General features: G+C 34.4%; 1 non-coding gene across 1 annotated transcript; it reads left to right on the top strand.

Annotated features, from left to right (window-relative positions):
- Window positions 1-12,138: 12,138 nt before the first annotated feature.
- Window positions 12,139-12,244, top strand: LOC127552544 (U6 spliceosomal RNA). Its single transcript, XR_007951420.1, has one exon. It is a non-coding gene; the product is annotated as a U6 spliceosomal RNA (small nuclear RNA).
- Window positions 12,245-17,352: the final 5,108 nt, after the last annotated feature.

Below are 17,352 nucleotides of genomic sequence, written 5' to 3'. Positions count from 1 at the left end.
AGCTCTTGCCTCTCAGAAGATGTAGATGCAGTAGGAATGAATCTCTGAATGCTTCCAAAGACTTGTTTAAGAAAAATTTTAAAATATGTATTGTTCTGTGTTAGTAATGATTTTAGCTTTAGAAAAATATGATTAATTTGGATTAGTTTTTCAAATATAAGAAATTTGAATCTTCTATCATATCTGTAGCCACAGGTAAGAAAAGTCTGGCTGTTTGCTGTTCTATGAGTCTGTTTCTGAACTGGGACATATATACAAATATGTATATGTATGTATACATACATATACATATGTTCTTTTTTTTTTTTTTTTTTTTTTTTACTCTTGAAAGAACTCAAAAGCTCCCCCTAATGGCAAAACAGTTGTTTTCCCCCCAAATGTTTAACAAGTCAAAATGAGTTAGCCTTGTTGTATTACAAATTATTAGCTGCTGTCTGTTCAAATAAAGTAGAGATAAAAATATTCACTATGATCCTGACATATAGGGTAACATAATGAAACATGAAGATAAAATTCAAATCTGAAAAAGGGCTTGGTTGCCTGAAATGTGCCTTTCAGTTGTTTGTTCCAGAGCCTTCAGATTACTCCTGCCCCCTTGGTAAGAAAGTAAGAGCCAACAGAGAATGTGTATTCTAGAAAGTATGCAGATTTTGAGAATGAGTGAATGACTCAGACCTCCCCCATAAAAGAGGGAATGCTGCATAAAAGGATGACAGCACCATCCTGGAAGCTATGGATTTCAGGCTCAGAACTCTGTTCTCGTAAGAACTTGCCTTCAAACTTTGGACCAGCATTTCCTGAACTCAGTTTCTCCAGGTATTCAATCAGAAATATACCAGGTCTTAATTTTTTTTTTCCCCTTTAGCATGAGGAGATAGTAATAGATATAAAAATTCATTAATAGCATTCCTTAACAAAAGCTTACTTTTTCTGTCATTTCAAATTGTTTATAAAATATATGATAGCAACTTGCCTTCATTAACTATACCCTTCAAAGAAAGCCTATGTTTTAAATATGAAAATATATTTAAATTATCTGATAATGACATCATTAAAACTAATTATACCCTTAAGTTATACCTCAAAGATTATTAGAGTTGAAAGAACCTAACAACAACAGCAAAAAAATCTTAGAGTCTAACAGACATCTATTAAGTCCTAATTACATTCAAAGAATTGTGATGAGTGTTGAAGATAAAAGAATAAAAAAAATAAGGATACAGACCCTTACCCTCAAGGAGCTTACAATCTAATAATCATTGAGAAAACAAGTTCAATTATTAGAATTTCATTCTTTAGTAATTTTTGAGGCACATGTCTCTAATATAAATTCAAAGATATGTATATCTTCATTTCCTTTTATTTCACCCATTTAATGATCTTAATAAATAACTTTACAATTGTCTTAATGAACTTTCACTATTTGCTACATGAAGGCTTACCTCCCCCAAAACTAATATCTCCTGAGAAACAATGGGGGAGGAGAGGTACAACGTATATTTATTTGCCTTGCCTTAACTCTTCTCAAATACTATTTTGTACATTAGAACAAAAGGGAGTAAGAATGGACATTACCTTATCTCCATGATAATAAGCATGATATATGATTCTTAGGGCTAATTAGAAGTTTCAAAGCTGAAAATATAATGTTGGAGCTAGAAGGAGCCTAAAAACTCATTTAGTCCCATATTTGTTTTTATAAATATAATATAATTAACTTCACAAAGCTAGTTATAGAGCTTGGTCCTAGCACAAAGCCAGAACTATATCTTCTGACTCACAATCAGAGATTCTTGACATTCTATGTCCGCATTTTCAACTTAGATCTGTATATGACCGCATGAGAGTTTAATTGACCCAGGCTCCCATCCTGAATTTTTTCCTACCTCTTCCATATGCACCTTCTGAAAAATATTTCCACCCTGCCACTTATGCCAATATATATAATTGCAAGTATAATATCATGAGAAGTGAGGTTTTGTCATAAAGAATAGTTGGGATTATTATTGTCTTTTTACAGCAAATACATGTAGTACATATTAAGAAGTAAGAGAAAAGGAAAGTTCTATTATTCAGGAGAAGTTGTGATCCATGATTTTTTTTTTTTTTAAAGATAACCAGATTGGAATTATGTTGTGTATATACACAGATTCATGGCAGTCTAATTCATCTAAAAACAAGATTCAGGACAAGAATATCTTGATATTTATTGTTCCTCATTTGCTGTAATAAGAATACCTTCTTCAATAATGGAGAAACATTTTTAGAGAATTAAATGGATGCCCAGAGAGGTTAAATTACTTGTCTAAGATTTATATAGCTAGCAAGTTAACAAATACAAGGTTTGAACCAATCTCCTCTGACTCCAAACTCAGCATTCTTCCCAGGGTAGCCTACCTCTGGACCAAATTGCCATCAACCCCAACTTTAATGTTCTTCCTGCTGCAAACTTTGAACTTCTGTGAGGTGCATTGGGATAATAGATTTAAAAAAAAATTTAGGGGAGAAAGGGGGTGGTCAAAGTAAGGAAATTGGCTCTCTCATTTATTTACTACTTATGTGATCTAAGACAAGTTTCTTCCTACTGGGATTCAATCTTTTTGAGTATAAAATGAAGAACAGAAAACGAAACACACCAAAGAGTTAGAAAACTGTGCGACCAGAGTTTTGTGTAACATTATCAGGCTTCTGTTTAACTATCTTTCTTTTTCTTCTCTCTCTCTCCCTTTTTTTTTAATAAGGGGATTCTTTGATTTTAGTGTTGAAAGGTAAGGGAAAATTACCAGATATTAAAAATTGATATAAAGTGACATCAATAGAACATATTAAATTAAGACAAAATTAAATATGAAATAATGTCACAGTTGGAATGATTTCTTAAATCTCTTCTTGCTATGGAGCTTATGACCACTCCCTATCTGTGGGTTCTTGTACAAGTCACTTAATTCCTTTAGGTCTCAGTTTCATCACCTGAAAAGTGGGAATTACAATACTTATTCTACCGACTTCACTTTAGAATGGTTGTGAGGAAAATGATTTGCAAAACTTATAGTACTATATAAATGTGAATCATTATTAATCAAAAATCTATCATTCCATGGTTTGTTTTTGCAGAAAAGCATGTTCAGTGGACAGTAGAGTTGAATTATGCCTTAAAACAAACCGATTTCATGAAATAAATCAGATAGAAATAACACGTTATCCCATGCCTCTGGTATTCATTGTAGTATCACAGAATCACCAAATTATCAAGTTGAAAGAAACTTTTGGACAACGAGGTGGTGCAGTGGAGAGAGATCAGAGTCTGGAATTAGGAAGACTTGATTCAATCTGGCCTCAGACATTTATTATCTTTGTGTCCCTGGGCAAGTCATATAACCCTGTTTGCCTCAGTTTCCTCATCTGTAAAATGAGCTGGAGAGGGAAATGGTAAACTACTCCAGTATCGTTGCCAAGAAAATCCCAAATGGAGTTACAAGGAGTGAGCAACAACACAGTCCAGAAGGTACCTGATGGCCAGGATTCCCTGATACAGCATTCCTGAGAGTTGATTGGGAAGCCAAATTCAGCTTGATAATCTCCAGTGTCATAGACTTCACATTCCCAAGGCTAAAATCTACCTCTCTAACTTCCACTGAAGTCAGAGAGCAGGAAGCTTATCTACCCCACTCTTTGACACCCCCCAAAAAAATTCCATGTTATAAAAGGAATTTGAAAAGCTTATTCCACTCTACTCCCTTGATCCTCTGTTCCACCACACCAGCACTATAAAAGGAATTTGAAATATGTTGTTTAAGTGACTACATAGAATGTGCTTGAGGTAATATAGTACAGTGGGAAGAACCCTGAACTCCATTAAGGAGTTTGTAGTCTTAAGTTTGGCCCCTACTTTGTTCTGTGAACTTGACTAAGTCATTTCTCTCCTTTTGTCATCAACATTATGTTCTTCCTCCTCCTCTTCCTCCTCCTCCTCCTCCTCTTCCTCTTGTTCTTCCTCTTTCTCCTCTTCTTCCTCATGTATGTCCTGACCATTACAGAGGATATACTCTAAATCGCTACATGATATGGATTTATGCTAAAGTCATAGAATCTGAAATTTAGATCTGGATGAGCTCTTAAAAGTTCAGAGACTTCATACATATATAAGGAAACTGAGATTTGAGAGGAAAAGTCACTTTGTCCAGAGTCACACAGGGAGTAAGGGGGCAGGGCAGGAACTCAAACCCAGGTGCACTTCTTCTTTCCAGGCGTGATATAAAATGCTATCTATCTCTGACAATGGTAATTGTTTTATCTGACTTCTGAACCAAAGTTTTCTCTTAGAAATGGGGACAGTTATATACTTACTGAGCTAAATATACATAAAATGTATGTACTTAGGCTCCACACACACACATACATATATATTTAAGATAAACACACACACACACACACACACACACACACACAATCACACACAATCATTTAGTGGGGGCATGGATCAGGAATTCCCAAGTTTAGTAAAAGAGTGGGTTTGAGAATTCTTACTCCATACCCTTGCCAATTAACTTCCAAGAAATATACACATTCTCTTTCTCTTCCTGTCACTCTCTGTCACTGTTTGTCTTTTTCGCCTTCTTTTTTTCTGGCTCTCTGTCTCTCTTTCCACCCCCTGCTTGAATTAACTTCAAAATCCAATTCAAATTCTACTACCTCTGTCCATACTAAATAACAATATAAACAGCATAAACTCTCTTGAATCATTCACCATATTTTCGTAAAGGTTTATCATATCAACACCCATTAGATTATAAACTCCTTGAAGGAAAAAGGCCAGGTCTTTATATTTCCTATATATATTTCCCACTTTTTTTTTTCTTCAAAAGTGCCTTACTTATGCTGAATGTTCAAAGTAGTTTCAATTGTTCATTTAACAAGGCTTTATAAAGCACCCATTGTGATAGACCACAATAGTAGATCTTAAGGGTGATATAAAATTTAGAGAAGATATAGTACACATTCTTATGAAGCTTACAGTCTACTAGGTATATATGAACACAAGATAAATAACCATAATACAAGACATATTATATGATAAGGGAATTTGAGGAGTACAAATCCAACAACTACATGCCAGTTGAGGGAGAAGATCCTTATTGAAGAGGGGGAATCAAGGAAGGCTTCCTGAAGCTAGTGACATTTAAGGTATTCTTTAAAAGAGGGATAAAAACTTCCTAGGGAAGAGGACAATATTAGAATAAAAAAGAACAAAAAGTTCTTCCAAGTTTCAAAAGTTCTATCAAGCCACATGATATATTCTGCGGCAAAGAATAAATTAGTTTTGTTGCAGGGTAGATTAGTAGTAGTAATATGAGGTTAGAATGACAACAAATTGAGGAGGGCCTTCAATGTCAAGCAGTAAGGAGGCACTGAAGATTTTTGAGCAGATGAATGACATTCTCAAATCCATATGTCAGATTATATATTAAATGGTTTTGCTGCTGCTATGTTTTATCAGATTTCACAACCCACTCACTTCCCCATCCTCAAACCTAGGAGTCAAATCCATATATTATGAATCTACAGTTTAAGTTCAAATCAATAAAAATGTAAGAACAGTATTCACATCACCCATACATATTTTTGTATGGTTTCAACTTTCTTTCTGAAGAACCATTAATATTTTACATAATGTTCCTTTCATTTAGAAGCTTGAATTTTCTTCTTCTCCTCCTCTTCCTCCTCCTCCTCCTCCTCTTTCTCCTCTTCTTGGTCGTCCTCTTCTTCTTCCTCCTCTTCCTCCTCCTCCTATTCTTCCTCTTTCTCCTGTTCTTCCTTCTTCCTCTTCCTCCTTCTCTGCCTTCTCTTTCTCCTTATCTTCCTCCTTCTCCTCTTTCTGCTTCTCCTCCTCCTGCTCTTCTTCCTCCTCCTCTTCCTCTTCCTCTTCCTCCTCCTCTTTCTCCTCCTCCTTTTGCTCTGTCTCCAGTTGTGCATAGAACTGGACCAAAGGGACATCTTGAATTTCAAATAAATCAGCAAGTTAGAATAATGGGCCAGGAGGATAAAACTAAAATGACATTCAATAAAAATTTAAGTAAAATCTTATTTCCAGTTTCAAAAATCAATAGCACACATGTAGGATTGCAGAGAGGTGACTGAATAACAATTCATTTGAGAATGATTTAGGAGTTTCAAATGCCTATAAATTAAATAGGAACAAAAAGTAACTAGTACTAGCTAGCACCTATCTAGTTAGTATTATGTAGTTTGCAAAACACTTTATGTATATAATCTAATTTGATCCTCACAACATCCCTGGGAGGTAAGTGCAATTATTATTATTCCAATTTTGCAGATGAGAAAATTAAGTCAATGAGAGCTTAGGTGACCTTAAGGGTCATATAGTAAGTATTTAGGGTTGGATTTGACCCTACATCTTTCTGACTGCAAAACCAACATCATACTCTCCAACACTCATATTTGTCAGTCCTTTACACATATTAATACAAATATTATAAATAAAATATAAATATCAATATATATTAAGATAAAGGTAGTATGGAGCAGTGAATTGAAAACTATCCTCCCTTCCAGGAGTTGGTTGTTATCCTGAAGAGGACCAGGATAGAGTTGAGTTATAGTGTGTCCAACTGAGGCTGACCAGACCAATAAGAGTTTGGAATGCTCTGCCATAAGTCAGGCACAAATAGGTCATATGAAAATTTGGGTGGCTTCTCTAACTTTGTGCATCTTGAACTTCTGGGGTAATTTAATTTTGCTTTGCTCATAGAACACAGCGGCTTTTCTGAGGAGATCATATCATGTAGCCCAAGAGTGAATTCATAAATACCTATACAAATACACACGTGCTCCCCACGCACTTGGGCTACATAACTGTAAACCTAGCATTTGGCAAAAAGGGAGATAATAGTTCCACTCTACTTTACACTACTGTGTGTCTAGTACTGGCATCACTCTGATACATTAGGAAGCTGGAAGGGGGCTATTACAATGATGAGGGGGATTTTGTCAGTTCAGGATCATTTGGAAAAGCTGAATGATTTATCTGGAAAAGACTAAGGTAAAAGTGGTTTATGTATGGTGGAGTAAGGATAGATAAGATTGAAAAAGGAGGAACATTAAAAACATTAAAAAGGAGATATTTCCTTCTTCTTTCCCTGTGGGATTTTGCTCCAGTGGGTGAAAGTTACAGGAGGTATATTTCAGCTCACTATGAAGACCTATCTAAAAATCAGAGATATCCAATAATGTAACTAATTGATTTTTAAAATAGTGAGTTCCAGAATTTTTCATTAGATACTGGACACATCTTCTCAGAGATGTTGTAGGACTATTTGCTTTTTGGGGGCACACATAAGGGCTTTATGATCACTAAGTTTCCTTCCAACTCTATGTTTCTATTTTAATTATATTAAATTTTACTATGCAATATATATACATATATACACATATATATAGCCAAATTATTAAAAGGCAGATTCACCTTGTGGCCCATCCAAGTAACTTTTATTTCATGATCTGGTCTCTTTTATAAGGTGATCCTGTTATTGAGGCCCAAAGAAAATAATTCAGCAAGCCTCCAATACTAATGTTTATAACAGGTCTATCTATGGATTCCAATGTTTTTTAGAAACTTATCATATCATTTACTTTCACACATGCTCAGCTTTGATAGTAATCTATATTTATGTACCATATCATGGCTTTTATCATTTGTGGAGAATTACATCTCTCTCTTTTTTAAATTAAAACTTTTTATTTTCAAAACATATGCATGGATAATTTTTAAACATTGACTCTTGCGAAACCTTGTGTTCCAAATTTTCTCCCCTTTCCTCCAACCCCCAGATGGCAAGATATATTAAACATGTTAAAAATTAATGTTAAATTATATATATGTGCATATTGATGCAATTATCATACTACACAAGAACAATCAGATCAAAAAGGAAAAGACTGAGAAAGAAAACAAAATGCAAGTAAACAACAACAAAAAGAGTAAAAATGCTATGTTGTGATCCATATTCAGTTTCCACAGTCCTCTCTCTGAGTATAGGTACTCTTTTCATTACAAGATCATTGGAACTGGCCTCAGTCATCTCATTGTTGAAAAGATGCATGTCCATCAGAATTGATCTTCATATTATTTTGTTGTTGCCATGTACAACGATCTCCTGGTTAACATAAATTATTCAGCTCTTCTCCAAGTGTTGGGCATCCACTCAGTTTCTAGTTTCTAGCCACTACAAAAAGAGCTGCCACAGACATTTTTGCACATGTGGGTCCCTTTCTCTCCTTTATGATCTCTTTGGAATATAACCACAGCAGAAACACTGTATGGAAATATTGATATGGGGTATGGAAATTTTGATAGCCTTTTGGACATAGTCCCAAATTGCTTTCAGAATAGTTGGATCAGTTCACAACTCCACCAACAATTTGTGATTATCCCTCCAACATTTGTGATTATCTTTTCCTGTCATTGTAGCCAATCTGAGAGATGTGTAGTGGTACCTCAGAGTTATCTTAATTTGCATTTCTATGATTAATAATGATTTTGAGCACCTTTTCATGTAACTAGAAATGGCTTCAATTTTCTCATTTGAAGATTGTCTGTTCATATACTTTAACTATCAATTGGAAAATGGCTTGAATTCTTATAAATTCTATTATAAGTAATGGAATTAATCTCCTAAGAACACTTTCCTCAACCACATAGAGAAATCTCAGGGTAGAATGGATTTTATAACCCTAATTCATTCAGATTTTTCAGCACAGAACCATTAAATCTATTTTTTATAATAATAACTTTTTATTTTAAAAATATATGCAAAGATAGTTTTCAACATTCACCCTTGCAAAACCTTATGTTCCAAATTTTTCTGCCTCCTTTTCCCTACCCCCTCACTTAGACAGTAAGTAATCCAATATATGTTAAACATGTGGAATTCTTCTAAACATATTTCCATATTTATCATGCTGCACAAGAAAAATCAGATCAAATAGGAAAAAAAAAGTGAGAAAAAATCACAAGCAAACAAACAACAAAAAAGGTGAAAATATTATACTGTGATCCACATTCAGTCCCCATAGTCCTCTCTCTGGATGTGGATAACTTTCTCCATCACAAATCTATTGGAACTGGCCTGAATCACCTCCTTGCTGAAAAAAGCCATGTCTATCCGAGTTGATCATTACAAAATCTTGCTGTTTCAGTGTACTGTGTTTTCTTGGGTCTACTCACTTCACTTAGCATCAGTTCATGTAAGTTTCTCCAGGCTTCTCTGAAATCATCCTGCCAATCGTTTCTTACAGGACAATAATATTCCATAACATTCATATACTATAATTTATTCAGCCATTTTCCAGCTTATGGGCATCCACTCAGTTTCCAGTTTCTTGCCACTACAAGAGGGCTGCCGCAAACATTAGGAGTTTACATTCTAAAGGAAGAAACGATGATAAGTGCATGTATGTGCAAAAACACACATATGGGGAAGGAAGAGAAGAAAGACTTCCCAGATAGTTGTCATTGGAACTGAATTCAGAAAATCATGAGAAATTCCAGGAGAATCTCCAAAGTGAAACAACATTCCAGGAATGGGGTATAGCTAGCACAAGACAATGAGAGAGAAGATGAAGCATCTTGGGTGAGAAATAGTAGGTAAGCCAGTTTTAGTTCATGTCATAGCATTGCTTAGTGTTAGTATGACTTAACTGATAAAAGACTGGACTTGGAATCTGAGAGATATGGGCTCCATTTGATAATCTGTGATAGATTGTACTAGCTATGTGACTATAGAGAAATCATTTAACCAGTTAGTGTCTCTAGTAACTCCAATGACTAAGTTGGAGACAAACTATGGATCAGTATCAGTAGAGGGAGTTTCCAAATAGTTTGCAACTCCCTCCTTTCTCAATTCTTCTTAAACAAAACAGATATAGAAAAAGAATATTGTTAGATATTTTAATTGAGCATGTGTCCCTTTCCTTTCTACCCAGATAACTTAATATCATCTTGTGTCCAAGTAAATGCCTTACGGATTCTCCAGAGTGCTTTATACAAAGTTGTACTTTTTAATATTAAAGATATCCTAGAAAACATTTACTAGAACCTTCTTCTATCCTTACCCAATGTCTAATTTTAGATATGAAAAAATTGAGGACTAGAGATGTGATTTGAGTCATTCAAGGTCACATCGTAATTTAGTAGCAGAAAAAGAACTAGAATCTAGGTTTCCAAATTCCATATCCGAATGGATATCAAATAAGATAATGTATGTAAATAAAATAGTTTTCAATGTTATGCAATGTTTGCAGTGTTATAGAGAGATGAGCTAAACTGAACAAACTGAATAAATACTTGGTGACCATTGATTGACAAGCAATTTCCCAACATTTAAGGGATTAATTTCGACAGCAGTATGGGGATTTTTATTTTATCCAAATAGTCTCGTTCATCCCTCAACCTATATTCCTTTGAAGAGTGACAATTGAAATAAAGGCATCACCTTGTCTCTGAGGTCCTATTAAGGCTAAAGATATTATAGCCTATCTCAGTAACCTGTACAGGGCACAATTAAATGCTCTGTTGTTCAAAAGCCTCTTTTGTCACTGCTGTTAGCCACATAGCACGCAGTGGCCATGCTAATCTCAGCAGAAGTAAAACTCAGCTACCTTCATTGTGAGTTGCTATCACCTCACATGACTCCCTTCTTTTTTCTTAGGCAGGAATTTACACATGACCTGACATGGCACATTGCTGAAAATAAATGTCCTCTTCCAACAGACTTTGACATTCAGAACTTCAGAATGAGAAACTGCTTCTACCTGTAGACAAAGTTAAACTGATGAAGATAGAAAAGATTTAGTAAATATAGAGCTCCTGTTTTGCCTCAGCCACCAATCTCTTCTCCCATTTAGGAGATTTCAAAAGTATTTGCCTTTCTCCTCCTACAGCAAGAGCTAATAGAAAGAGCTCAGTTCTAAAAGTTGGGAGATTTAGATGAGACATACCAAGGTGCTATGGAATGTGTACTCATTTGATTGATATGAGATGACCCGAGTTTAAATTTCTGCTTTTACTTCTTATTGATTGTGTTACCTTGAGGAAGTCACATGTTTAATTTCTTAACTTATAAACTGAGGGGGATGACAAGGATGACTCTTCCAGCTCTAAATCACATGCTGCTAGGTTTCAGAATTTAATGGAAAAATTCCTTAATGTTTCAGTCTTAGCATTTTGCTTTTTCCCTAACATTGGCAGTCTAGGAACAATCTTGCTGAACTTAGTCTACCTTGGAGGTACAACATAAAGATGAAACAAGATAATAAAATATAGAAGTAAAATAAAAACTTTCCTGGAACCCTAGAGGTTAACGGGACCTATGGACCTTTACTTCTATTCTTATTTGAAGCAAATAAAAACAAAAACAAAAATCTGGGGAAAAAATGGTCAGCTAATCTCCCAAGATAGTCCATTCCTATTTGTTAATTTAATTTTTTTAAAGACAATTGAGGTTAAATGACATCACACAACTAGTAAGTGTTAAGTGTTTGATGATGGATTTGAACTCAAGTCCTCCTGAATTCAGAGCCAATACTTTATTCATTGCTCCATCTAGCTACCCCTTATTTGCTAATTTTACATAATTAGAATGCTAGGATAATTTTCCTTCCATTTAGTCAAAATCTTCTTCTCTTCAATTTCTGCTCATTAATTTGAGTGTTGATGTTCTCATTGTTGCTATGTATAGTAAGTTAAAGTAAAGTTAACATTAGTATTATTGTTCCCTATTATCTTGGCAATGGAATTAGTTTAATATTCATCAACTCAGAACTGAGAATCTGTCTTTAGCATTTATCCAGAAAGTAGTTTTTGAGTTTAATAGTAACTTAGAAATTTCCAAGTCCAAAACCATCATCTTATAATGAGGAAAGGGAAGCCAAAGGAGGATAATTGATTAGTCCAGGATCATACAGCTAATAAGTGTCTAAGGCAAGATTTAAAGTCAGGTCTTTTTGACTTTAAATTCATTGACCTTCCATTAATCTTTGATGCTTGTTATTATAACTGGGGAAACTGAGGATGTTTTACTGAGAAAAGTTACAATCTTGAGCTATAGAAGTTATTGTTGGGTGCTTGCTTCAACAGCACATATACTAAAATTAGAATGATATAGAGAAAATTAGCATGGCCCTGCATAAGGATGACATGCAAATTCATGAAGCATTTCAAATTTTTCAATAACTATAGCAATCTAGTGTTTGACAAGCCCAAAGACCCCAGCTTTTGGGATAAGAATTCACTATTTGACAAAACTTCTGGGGAAATTGGAAACTAGGATGGCAGAAACTAGGCATTGATCCACACTTAATACCTACTGTACATCAAGTTAAGGTCAAAATGGGTTCATGATGTATGTATAAAGAATGAAATTATAAATAAAAAAGAAGAACATAGAGTAGTTTACCTCTCAGACCTGTGGAGGAGGATGGAATCTGTGACCAAAGAAGAACTAGAGATCATTATTTATCACAAAATAGAACATTTTTATTATATTAAGCTAAAAAGTTTTTGTACAAACAAAACTAATGCAGACAAGATTAGAAGGGAAGCAAAAAACTGGAAAAATACTTTTATAGACAAAGGTTCTGATAAATTTCCAAAATATATAGAGAATTGACTCTAATTTATAAGAAATCAAGCCATTCTGCAGTTAATAGTCAAAGAATATGAACAGACAATTTTCAGATGAAGAAATTGAAACTATTTCTAGTCATATGAAAAGGTGTTCTAAATCACTATTGATCAGAGAAATGCAAATTAAGACAAGTCTGAGATACCACTACACACCTGTCAGATTGGCTAAGATGACAGGAAAAGATAATGACAAATGTTGGAGAAGACATGAGAAAACAGGGCCACTGATATATTGTTAGTGGAACTGTGAATGGATCCAACCATTCTGGAGAGCAATTTGGAAGTATGCTCAAGGAGTTATCAAACTGTGCATACCCTTTGATCCAGCAGTGCTACTACTGGGCTTATATCCCAAAGAGATACTAAAGAAGGGAAAGGGACCTACATGTGCAAAAATGTTTGTGGCAGCCTTTTTTGTAGTGGCTAGAAATTGGAAATTAAATGGATGCCCATCAGTTAGAAAATGGCTGAATAAATTGTGGTATATGAATGTTATGGGATATTATCGTTCTATAAGAAATGACCAGCAGGATGAATACAGAGAGGCTTGGAGAGACTTACATGAACTGATGCTAAGTAAAATGAGCAGAACCAGGAAATCATTATACATGGCAACAACAAAATTATACAATGGTCAATTCTAATGAATGTGGATCTCTTCAACAATGAGATGATCCAAATCAGTTCCAATTGTTCAGTAATGAAGAGAATCAGCTGCATCCAAAAGGAGAACTATGGGAAATGAGTGTGGAACACAACATAGCATTTACACTCTTTCTGTCATTGTTTGCTTGCATTTTTTGTGTTCCTTCTTTCTAGATTTGATTCTTTCTAGATTCTAATTTTTCTTCTGTAACAAGATAACTGTATAAATATATATATACATATATTGTATTTAACATATACTTTAACATGTTTAACATGTATTGAACTATTTGCCATCTAGGGAAGGGAGTGGGGGGAAGGAGAGGAAAATTTGGAACAGAATGTTTTCCAAGGGTCAATGTTGAAAAATTATCCATGCATGTGTTTTGTAAATAAAAAGCTATAATAAAAAAAATTGAAAAGAAGTTATTGTTGGAAGGGTGGAGACTTCGAAGGGGGTTACCTTCTTCTCATGCTATTAATTCTTTCCTAATCAAAGATTCAATATCAGATAAGATGGATTTTGGCTCTAATGTACTAAGATGATTCTGTTATTCTTAGGAGACTAAAAGGTTCAATAAATGAATGAATTTTTAAAAATCTATTAAATGCTTAGTATATTTCAGATACTATGCAAAGCTCTGGGATTATAAAATTCCTGATTTCAAGGAATCTTTCATCATGATAGAAGACAATATACCTAAGAAAGTTGTAGTCAAAAAGAAGTGTATTGATCTAGGAAGTTGCAAGACTGGAAGACATGAAAAAAGACTGGAGTTTATTCTGATGGTCTGAGAGGACAATGATGAACTCTCAATCAGGAGTTCTCAATCTTGGATTAGCCTGTGAAAGACAGTGGGTGGATAAAAATATTTTTTACAGACAGATGGTCAGAGCACCGTGTACTGGGTCTGGGGTGCCTATAATATTTTATTGTAATATAATTGAACAACAGGAATCATGCTGTTATAATGGGAAAATACCAAATGCAAGCCAATTAATAGAATTGTAAGACTAGAAAATGCCAAACTGTACCTTGAAAGAGTCTTTTTTTTTATTAAAGCTTTTTATTTGCAAAACATATGCATGGATAATTTTTCACTTTTGACCGTTGGAAAACCTTCTGTTCCAACGTTTCCCCTCCTTCCTCCCACCTCCTCCCCTAGATGGCAGGTAGTCCAATACATGCTAAAAACGTTAAAGAATATGTTAAATACAATATATGTAGGCATATTTATACAATTATTTTGCTGCACAAGAAAAATCAAATCTAGAAAGAAAAAAAAAAACCTGAGAAGGAAAACAAAATGCAAGCAAACATCAACAGAAAGCATGAAAATGCTATGTTGTGGTCCACACTTAGCTCCCATAGGTCTGTCTCTGGGTGTATATGGCTTTCTTCATCATGGAACAATTGCAATTGGTTTGAATCATCTCATTGTTGAAGAGAGCCTTGTCCATCAAAATTGATATTGTATAGTCTTTTTATTGCCATGTATAATAATCTTTTTGTTCTGTTCATTTCATTTAACATCAGTTCATGTCTCCCCAGGCCCTTCTGAAATCATCCTACTGGTCATTTCTTACAGAACAATAATATTCCATAACACTCATATACCACAATTCTCCAACTAATGGGTATCCATTCAGTTTCCAATTCCTTGCCAACACAAAAAGGACTGCCACAAACATTTTTTGCACATGTAGGTCCCTTTCCCTTCTTTAAAATCTCTTTGGGATATAAGTCCAGTAGAAATACTGTTGGATCAAAGTTAAATGAGCCTTAAAGTCAAATATCTTCATATTTTAGACAAGATGAAAGTCAGAGAGGAGTGATTTTCCCCGATTATACACATTTTAAGTGACTGCATTAATTATGAATCAGAAAATCAATGAAATCTTCTTGGTTAAAGTGACATGTGGTTTTGGATATAAAGTACAGGTAGGATTTCAACTGGGCAAAGGGAGAATTCCAGGCAAATGAAACATCTTGAGAAAAGGAAGAAAGTATGAGAGTAGAAGTGAATAAAAGGAGCAAGATGTTGTCCAGTTTAGCTGGAGCATAACTTGCATTGAGGGAAAGGTATAAATAAATGCTGGTAATAGTGTTTGAACTTTACTAGGGAGGCTACTGAAAGCCACTATAGATTTGGAAGAAAGCTAGTGACACGATCAGTTCTATGCCTCCCACAACTCCAACCCCCCTCAAAAAAATCTATCAATGTCATCTTGGTTATATTTATGGAGAAAGAAAATGGAAATGTTGGTGACTATTTGCAATATTGAAGCAGAAGATAATAAGGGCCTGCACAAAAGTAGTTATAGTGAAGGAGAGAATTTGTGATAGATGCAATTGACATTGTAGAGGTAAAACTCAGAGGATTTATGAACTGGTTGGACATGAGAGAAGGATAGTCAAAGAGACTCTCAATTTCTCAAATACATAAAGGGCAGAAATAATACATTTAAAAGGGGTGTGAGTTAAGGATTAAACATGAAAAATTTATTCATAAAGTTTCTTGATAACAAACTATATTGATAATATAGTTACATTATTCATGTAGGGATGGTAGTCCATGCAAGGGAAAGTGTCTTGTAGGTAGGTGGAAGAGTGCCTCTGAAGCTCTTCTGAACCCAGGAGAGCTCCAGAAATAGTCATCTGAGAGTTCTCATTTCACCATAGCAATATTAGTTGATATTATGGGAGTGATCAGATTGCCGAAGGAGAAAGTCTAGATATTGAAGAGGGTAAACCACTAACCCTTGGAAAACATGCACATCAAGGGACTGGGAAAAGGCCAAGGATCTAATGAAAGTAGTAGAGAAAGAGCTTTAGGGAAGTAGAAATAGAGCCAGGAGAGTTTGGTGTCACCTTTATAATCATGGAAGATGAGAGTAACTACTTTATGCTCAATAGTATCAAAAGCCAAAGTGAGATCAAGAAGGAAAGCAACTTTTAAAATACTATGGAATTTGATGACCTCTTAAAGAGTGGTAGGGGTTAATGGATTGCTTCCCTGTCTGAAAAATATACAAATTAATGCCCAAGCAATTTGTGTCTCTGAAATACAATAGATTATTCTTATACTTAAGGTACTTAAAAAAAAAAAGGCTTTATATACCCTTCTTCAGGGGAGAATCAAGTCATTATTATTACTATTTCTTGTCTTTGAAATCTGGTCATTTTATCCTTCAAATTTTACTCATGCATGAACACATTTCTGGGAAACTTATGAATTCATGATTTTCTCCCATTATTTTCCAGATGTAATTTTTTTTCAATAATAATAAGCTCTGGACACCTTCATGGCCTGTAACCAAGAAATTTGACAGGCTTATTATGTGACATCTTAATGAATACATACTTTTTTTCTGACACCATTATAGTCTTAATTGACTCCAATCAAAGCTGACTTTTGCCTAGAATTAAGCCAGGATTCCAAGAGGGAAGGAAAATCGCATGGGATCCTAAAGTTTGAGCTACATTTTGAATCAATGCAGGCAAAGTTTGAATCTTAACTGAGGATGATAAACTCATGTGGGTCTTTATCACTTGGAAAACTAAAGAAATCACCCCTTGTTCTTAAGAAAATTGGCCAATGAAGTTTGCTTTTTTATGTTCCTCTACATCAATGACTACAGTAAGAATTCAGATAAATCAGTAATTATCTTACTTGGAGAAAGACTTCCTAGAACTAAAAAGACTTCTGTAAATTATGAAAATGGAATGAAATGAGAAGAAAACACTTAGGTATAATAAGGTAAATTGGAGAATAAAGAGCTGCTTAGTTAGCCATGTTAGAAAGTTTTGGGATCTTTTTTGTTAGTTTTTTTTTTTAATTTGATTTTCTTTTTATTTCCCCCAAATCACAAATGAAAATCTATAGCCATGTTAGAAAGTTTTGGGATCTTTTTTGTTACAGTTTTTTTTTTTTTAAATTTGATTTTCTTTTTATTTCCACGAAATCACAAATGAATATCTACAAATTAAAGAAAGAAAGAAA

This window comes from Antechinus flavipes, chromosome 2 (assembly GCF_016432865.1).
Source record: "Antechinus flavipes isolate AdamAnt ecotype Samford, QLD, Australia chromosome 2, AdamAnt_v2, whole genome shotgun sequence".
Lineage (NCBI taxonomy): Eukaryota > Metazoa > Chordata > Mammalia > Dasyuromorphia > Dasyuridae > Antechinus > Antechinus flavipes.
Note: the sequence above shows the minus strand (reverse complement) of the source record. Positions and strands in the feature narration are given on the sequence as shown.